Raw genomic sequence first — 8,721 nt, 5'->3', positions numbered from 1 at the left:
TTATCTCGATTATTATTGATTTTTTCGTATAAACGATAATAAACTTGTATTTGCTACAACTTTGAAGCCGACCTTTTTTTGTAAGTTTCATATCTTTGGGACGCATGAGTCCGAAGGATGTAAATAAACCGGTTCGCGAAATGTAAAACTTTTCAGTGAAAATTATGAGATTTTCATTACACTTACTTTTTAAAACATTTCAAAATTTGAATTATGCGTATTTGGTAATGAAGCTTGAATTCGTACAAATGCAAACCGCATTTGTACGAATTTGTCTTCATCAAAAATTCGGAATATGTGCATCCTAGGAAAAAATATAAATATTGTAAGGACCAAATTTGTAGCAAATTTAATACCCAACGACTTTGGTCATTTTTCGTGTAAAATTGAAAATAAACGAGTTATTCCGAAAATAAAAAATCACCCTTTAATTCAGGATGGCGAATCAGGAGCTGAATGCAAATCTTGCAATATGAAAGACTTGCCCGTAAACAGTTTCAGTGATTTCCAATGGAAAATTACTACTTTTAATTTTTCCGATGGTAGTCCCTTCTTTTGATCTAATTTAACTAGGCTTACTCTTTAGCAGATAAATTGAAACTGTAAGTAACAACTGGTAACTTAAATTGCATAAATACTTTCAACTTAAAATACGTTAATTTAGATGTCAAGATATGTTTTAATTTCTCAAAAGCTGCCCAGTTAAATTAAATTATACTTGTTTATAGAAAGTGGTTTCTCAAAATGAGATTTCCCATCTGCATTCTTATCTCAATTATGTAAAACCATCGAAAACTTCAAAAACAGCGCTATCAACAACAATAAGTAGTGGTGTAACAACGATATTGGATATGATTCGACCAACTTTCGACATATCGATATCGATAGATATATTCATAATATTTGGAATGCCCCAGCGATAATACATTGGCTCCGTCTTATAACAGGAAAATAATGTTAATACTAAAACTTTTATAAAACCTATAACGCTACGTCTTACTTTGGTGCTAGTGGAACTGGTGCAGATTGATTATAGTTTTCCGCCATCCATATTATATACTTATTTAAGTCATTAAGTTAAAAGTAAATAAATTGTTGAGTAAAAAGTATAAAAACTTACAAATGAGAGGGTATGAAAAAACTCCGTTTAACGTCAACATATAGCCGAACGGATATGTTGCCATAGTAGACGCCAATTAAAAGCCAATGCCAGTTCTATTTGTGTTGGGTACTTATATATAAAAAGATAACTAAAGCTTTCCAGTAGTCGGAGAAAATTCAAATTGTCGATGTATATAAAATACTTTACATTTGAATTTACGACGACAGGTAATGTGCAGTTATATCCCATATTTTGCATACCTAAAAATATGTGGCTAAAATATTTTCTAAAGCGGAGGAAGTAAGTGGTCGATGCGATAAGTTATTTAACAATATATGTTTTTTTAAATCTGTCCTGTTCTGGAAAATAGTACTTATGTATTTTATTTTTAATTAATAATTATAAAAGTAATTTGCATACCAAATATGTTAGATACAGTTAGATATCTTACATAATTTAACGCATTTTTACGTTATCATTTAATGTTATGGACATGCAAAAATATAAATTGTATATTTTTGGATTGGTATCGTGGTTTGGGTAACTTATGAAATATTTTCTGCATCCAGAGATGAGTGAATATAACGATTTTTTTGTAATATGAATATTCATATAAAGGCGAAGTGTTTTCATTTCTTTTTCAAATTAATTTTAAATTTAAAAATTCAATCATGTCCTATGTTTTATTAACGATTGCAGTTTTATTATTTTGTTACCAATAAATAATATAATTATTGATAAGATATAAATAATGTCAGTACTCACGAGGCTTAAATGACATGCCTAAAGATTCTTTCAGCATAACCAATCAATTTAGATAAGGTTTGCTAGGGTGATTCATTAAAATTTGATTAAGTTATTATAACCAAGAGTAGAATACGGATGGAATAGTACTTATTTCTTAGATGTTGTTTTTAGTATCGCTTTTCAAAGACCTACCTACCTACTAAATACAATTAATATTAAATATATAATTAGAGCTAAATATTCATATTTTTTATTGCAAATATTAAATTAGAATAAAAATCATAGTGACGATAAGATTGCTTATTGTTATTATATATTTGAAAAAAAAAACAAATATACATATACTTGGTTGTTATACGAACAAGCATAATATGAGCTCCCGTGGCTTGAGATGCAGTAATGTAAAAAATAGTGTTTGTCAGTATCAGTACTTAGTCAGTCAGATATTTTTGGTATAACCATATTTTTATTTGTTGTCTCTTTTAAAATTAAAATTTATTTTCAGTTGCCAATATTATCGTAATTAAATAATGTGTATTAATTACTTTTATATTGAATACAATATGCTTGTAAATTAGCTCATAGTTGTATACAGTCGAACAAGTAAAGTGGCAATGTATCCGCTAAGTTTAATGACAATTCAACAACGTTAGTTTAATTTAGCAGTTACACGAAGCAACTACGTTGCCTTAACAATGGATTATGTTCTTTAACGTTAAGGAAATAAAATATAATTTATCTTATTGGAATTCCTTAGTGATATTTACACTTAAGCGTATTTGACGAGCTTTCAGAGATAACCGCCTTGAAACGTTTCCTTTGTCGTATTATTCATTGTTTTGTCTTAGAAACTGTAAATAAATCCGCTACTCTTATTTTTGCTTTTCAAATACTTGAGTGAATGCTTTTTCTTTTATTTAAATTTAAGAACAAAGCTTGGTATATTTTTTTTCTTATTAAAAACTGACTATTTAGGGAAAATTAGCAGTACCTATTATAAAATGGAGTTCAAATGAAGTATAGGTAGATGTAATTATTTAAGATTTACATTAATTTTGTTCATCTTATATACCTTAAAAATATATTAATCATGAAGATTGATTTTAGATACGTTACGGATTGATATTATATTAATTCCGAAAAAAATATTTATCACCGTCTACGTTTCAGTTATCGGTTCCCTAAGAATGCCTTAAGAGGTCGTAAGCTTCTTTTTGGAGCTGGGTTGGCTTTTTCAATCCACAAAATATTGATGTTACTCTAAATAGTCTTCCCCGAAGGACTGAATGCCGACGTCAAAGAAAAATAACGACGATCTCTTTTAGAAATGTTTTCTGTGCAAAAAAATTACTAAAAGTTTATATATAGTAGTGTATATTTAAATGATAATTTTAAATTTATCATTTTGCTTTACTTTAGCAAAAATAAATGAGGATTATTTAGTCTATAAATATTAATCAGGTCACGTTTTATTCAAGAGCACGGTGCTTATTCCAATCGCATTTTGTTTTAACGAATACCTTTTTTTTTATTTAGAAATATTGTTTTTTTATTTTAGGTTTTAGTTTTCATAAGACTGTAAAGTCTTGTTATTTGATTACTAATAAATCATATTCATTTATTATTATTACACAACTGAATAATAAAATTAATCTTAGGATTAAATAAGCGTAAGTTAATATAGTTTGCTTATACTACTCCAGATTATGTTCTGATTTCGTGTCCTGTGTTGAGTCCAAATAAAAAGGTTGGGTAATTTTGTGTAAATTTTTAGTAGTAGCCGGAGTTAAAAAGTTTGAATTGTTATTCTCCCGTGCTTCAAAAAACTCAAATCAAGGTCTAAAAACCGCGGCTGATATTTCGCAGATCGTATTGGATTGTTTCATCGGACTACGATAGTGAGTTATGACAGAGTGTGTACACTTTCACAGTCACACACACACGTTTGTCCTAAAATATAACCTAAACCTAGTTGTTTAGTCTTTAAGACTGGCGACATAACAGGATTATTTATAGCATGGGATAAAACCTTAACACATAACAGATATACCATTGGAATTCTCAATTCTCATCTGTAATTATGAATTTTAGCAAACGGAAAAAAATAATAATTCGCACATCTCTTTTACCTCGTTTTCATTTTATAAATATTTTCTAACACTTCTTTGTTGCGACGGTACATTTTCACAGTCTCTGCACAGAAGTAATGAACTCATCGTTTGATATAAATTTAGTATTATAATATCACATTTGTTACAAATACAATGTTGACAATAATTCTATTTGAACAAATAGGATTTGCAAAATTACATATTATTTGTTCTTTAATAAAAACCATAATTTTTAACAGGAAATTTCTTCATGTACAGCATACTTTTCAGAAGAGAATTTACAGAAATGTTATCGAGAAATTTCAAACAATCTTATCATTTTGAAAGTTTTCCTTCAAAGTGAGTTCTTAGTTAACTCAAAAGCTATTATCGTGTTTAATATCAGCAACAGCGAATAAATCAACCCAAATAATCTAATGACCCGATGAATGAATGAGGTGTCAAGCGGACTTTATCAGGCAAACAATAAATCGCTGACCAAAACCCGGTCAGGAAAATCGGTCGTCATTGTATTAAACGTTCATTCGATTACCATTCCATTCATTCTTCCATTCAGCCAGTCTCTTAGTTTGATTTGCGACTGCATGGGCTAGCGTCGACAGGTAGTAATTTTGCACACAGCAAAGTGCATTGCACTAAATGACCGTGTATTATTTGAACAATATATCGAAAAGCATTAGCATCACCTATTTTCTCTAGTCCAAATATTTTCGTTTTACAATTTTTTAGATATAGTAACTATTTAGCTTTCGTATGCCTTTAGACTTTACGGCAAGTATTACATATGTGATCTGCTATTTAAGGGGAATATGATAGGAATAATTCATAAGTATCAGAATAACAAAAATGCTGAAGCGAAATAGTTTGTAGGGGTTAGTATAAATATCACTGCCTCAGCACTTCATATTAGTTGTATCCAAATGTTTTATTTATAATCAATTAGATATTTTGATTCAAATAATGTACGATAAATAAGATTAAGACGACAAGAAATATTTATGACCGAATTGAATACATCATGTTGTGTTTGATGTAAGTAGTAAAAATTACATTCATACAAAAACATAACTATTATAATTTTTAAGCTATTAAAAATTCTTCCTGTTATTTTATTTGTTTTTTTTTTGTGGACCTTTGTATAGTTACCTAGATTCTTTTAAAAGCGGAAATTTTATAAATTGTAACAAAATAAAAACCATTCCTAATAGAACAGCGAGATATGTGATACCATTTGTATCCGTGAAAGCTCAGTTCACTATATTCCCTAAAAGTTGTATGAGAATATTACCATACTCTTTCACTGTAAAACCCTCTTAAATTATACAGCACATGTTAAAATGTTGTCGTGATTACAAAGTTTGTGTGGTAAATCTCGCTAAAGTAAAATAATGTATCTATAGGTACATTTTACACTTCTGGGCAAAGTCCTCTTTCTTTTCTTTTTTTTCTTGAGTCGGTGCTCCAGTGCAGATTGTTGACTGCCGAGTGTGAGATAAGTAACAGGCAACAACGTACAGTAGAAAATTCAACGATGCTTGTCCGGATTTTTTATAAATATTGGACAACATCACATACAATACTCTGATCCCAATGTAAGTAGCTAAAGCACTTGTGTTATGGAAAATCAAAAGTAATGACGGTACCCATACAACTTTTGGGTACACCCAGACCCAAGACAACATAGAAAACTAATGAACTTTTTCTACATCGACTCGGCCGGGAATCGAACCCGGGACCTTGGAGTGGCGTACTCATGAAAACCGGTGTACTCACTCCTCGACCACGGAAGTCGTCATTTGAACCCGCAATCTTCGGCTAAGTTGGACATGTTCTATCACTGAGAAATCTCTGCTCTTAGTTATTTTATTTAGTTTTGCATGGTTGTTTCTTTAACACCCGACTGACTGACTGATTGACTGACAAAATTTATCACTGTTTTCAGTTTATCAGTTTCTTAAGACATATGCAGTCTTATTGGAAATTCTTGTAACATCTATTTAAAAACAATTACATATCTGAACTGATCTGGATGTGAAGCATTGCAACTGACGAAATATTTTTGCATTTTCGTTTGTTTACTTGTTGCAAATATATATAGAAAAGGACACAGAGTAGTTGCATTTATCGCAGTGACACAATTATTTGCGCGCTGCGTTTATTTACTGAGGATGAAAAATTTAAAGGAGTTAGTCTGTATTTAAACTTAAGATTTGTTATGTGTAAGAATTTTATATTATTAATATTGTGTTAAAAACAATGAAAAAAAATAGCATTAATCTGGGCGATGGTGACCACTTATCACCTATATATCATTGCCCAGTCTATCCATTTTATAAAAAAATATTATTATAATATACAAGAATATTAATTACGGATTTGTTTAAGAGCAACACTTGTTAGTATTTTTACTGGAATCTCTAATCCCTTTGGGGTTACAATAAATTTCAACAAGTTTGGTTCTTTTAAAAAAATATATAATACAAACTACACGGAAAGAAAAAAATAACAATATTTTATACAATATTTTATTATTACTATTTTGAAAAAAAAATTGCGTTTATTAATATTGTATCTTCTATTTGCAACTATTTTACTTCAAATCTAGTATTTCTATAAATGGCTTACATATCACAAAAATATTTATATAGTATGTTCTATATATATAAGCGCGAACAGATGAATATACCACTAAAGCAGTATTATTTATATTATAGTCTTAGCACCTTGTAACACGCCAGGTTAAAATCAAACGTTTACTTCCTGATAATGTCACATAATCAACGCACAATGACCAGATGAGGGCAAAGGTAGTCATCTCGAGCGGTCAAACACAATGAGGGTCGCTATCTAATCCGACTGAGATATATTGTATAGATTAACGAAACATACCCATCCATTATCGTTCCAACTTTGTACATCTTTGAATCGAATTCGTTTGATAATTGTGTATCGAAAGGTTTTGGAAGAAAATATTTAATGTGATTGCAATAACAAATAAATTTAAGTGGAAAAATGTTGATTGTTGAAAAAATTTAGTTGCGAGTAGAGTTTGCGTGTAAAATGTTTTTGTGTGTGTGTGTCTGTCTGTGAGTTTGTCTGAGGTAGTCGACAAAATGGTTAAAAGTTACAAATGTAAACGTATTGATGATTATATAAGCATTACAAGCGTCTAATCAATTCATCAAAATCGGTCAGACAATAAGGACAACCTATTCTCAGTACATTTGAGTGATTACAATAGATAATTGTACTCACTAAAAATATTTTTAGGATTTTTAAAATGTTTCCTTCGCTTCCTTATTTATGAAATATTTTAACTTTGGTGGAACCGAGGGATATAGCTATTAGTAATATTCAAATATATTTTATGTATAAGATGTAAAGAACAGCCAGAAAAAAGAAAATAAACAAATGGTGCACAAAGGCGAGCTTACCGCTTATTGCGATCTCCCCTTAGATAGACAATCTTTGGCAAAAAAAATTTTGTTCGGGAACAAGAAAGTCCATAATAAATCATTTTATTTTTTCAAATGTGCTCATAATTTATTAGATTGTTTTTGGACCAGATATTAAAATCGTATAACAATTCAGCGAATCTACATATTCGCTTTCACGCTGATGTAGAACGGATGCCAGTCGTTTGTATTCCTGGAACGTGGGCAGTTATTTAGTTAGTGACAGTCATCTGACACGCCGGTAGACTGGACATGAAAATTCATGCCTCTCCCGAATCGTAATTAACTTTTTAAGCCAGTACACATGTTATTGGGTTTCAAAAGCAAGGAAGGAATAAGGGTAGGTTTATGTACTTGTATTAGAAATTGTATTGGTAAATTCAAATTTGTACTTCAGTACAGGTATTAATGCAATTTCTATTAAGATATACAGATAACTACTGATTATTGTATTTTAGTTGAATTTTTACTTTATCTAAAATACAAGAAATTGTTTTAAATAAAAAAAAAGAATGGTAACAGGAAAAAGGTTATTCAAATTGGTGCCTAACTGCGAGTCAGTAAAATGTGCTAGACCAAATATGAGTCAGAACGATGTCCATGGTCTGGGAAATAACGGCATGAAATTGCATCCAAAATCGTTTTTGGAGGTCCAATTACCAGTTGTTTCGCAATTTGCAAACATGGGCAAATGGTATTCTTTTAAGCCCGGTCGATTACACGAACGTTAATTTCATGGTAGTCACGTAGCTGTTCGGGATGCACGTTTGCATATCATATCAATGTCACAATCAGGGCGACAATATGTAACGGAGCGAATGAGTTGTGCTGCTTTATTAAACACTTATCCGATAAAGAATCTTGCGACAACAACATACATACTTCAATATAGCCAAAGTCATTAGAAAGCAAAAGTATAGTGTACATGACATTACATAAATTGTATGCTTAATGAAACGCAAGCTTGGTTCTATTAACAGAATCCGCTTGCACTTATAAAGAAGGTTTTATTGGTAATGAATTATTTACTTGTTACCTCTTTTTTCGATTGATATAAGTATTTAAGCCTTAATGAGTGTATGCGTGAACCGGAATACCCACAAAAGAACCAGTGGTTCCCACTCCGTAGAAAGCGAGCGATCCCGTGACGCCACGGGCTTATAATACCTTAGTCCAGCGATATTAAGATCGGGGGAGAAGGAGAACATAGCGCCGACACCATCTCCTCGGTCTTCTTCTATTATGGTAATATTAATTTAATCCAAAAAACATAACATATAATATTATTTTAATAACTATATATAAT

This window comes from Vanessa atalanta, chromosome 10, assembly GCF_905147765.1.
Source record: "Vanessa atalanta chromosome 10, ilVanAtal1.2, whole genome shotgun sequence".
NCBI lineage: Eukaryota > Metazoa > Arthropoda > Insecta > Lepidoptera > Nymphalidae > Vanessa > Vanessa atalanta.
The sequence above is the reverse complement of the archived record's forward strand: the minus strand, read 5'-3'. Positions refer to the sequence as shown.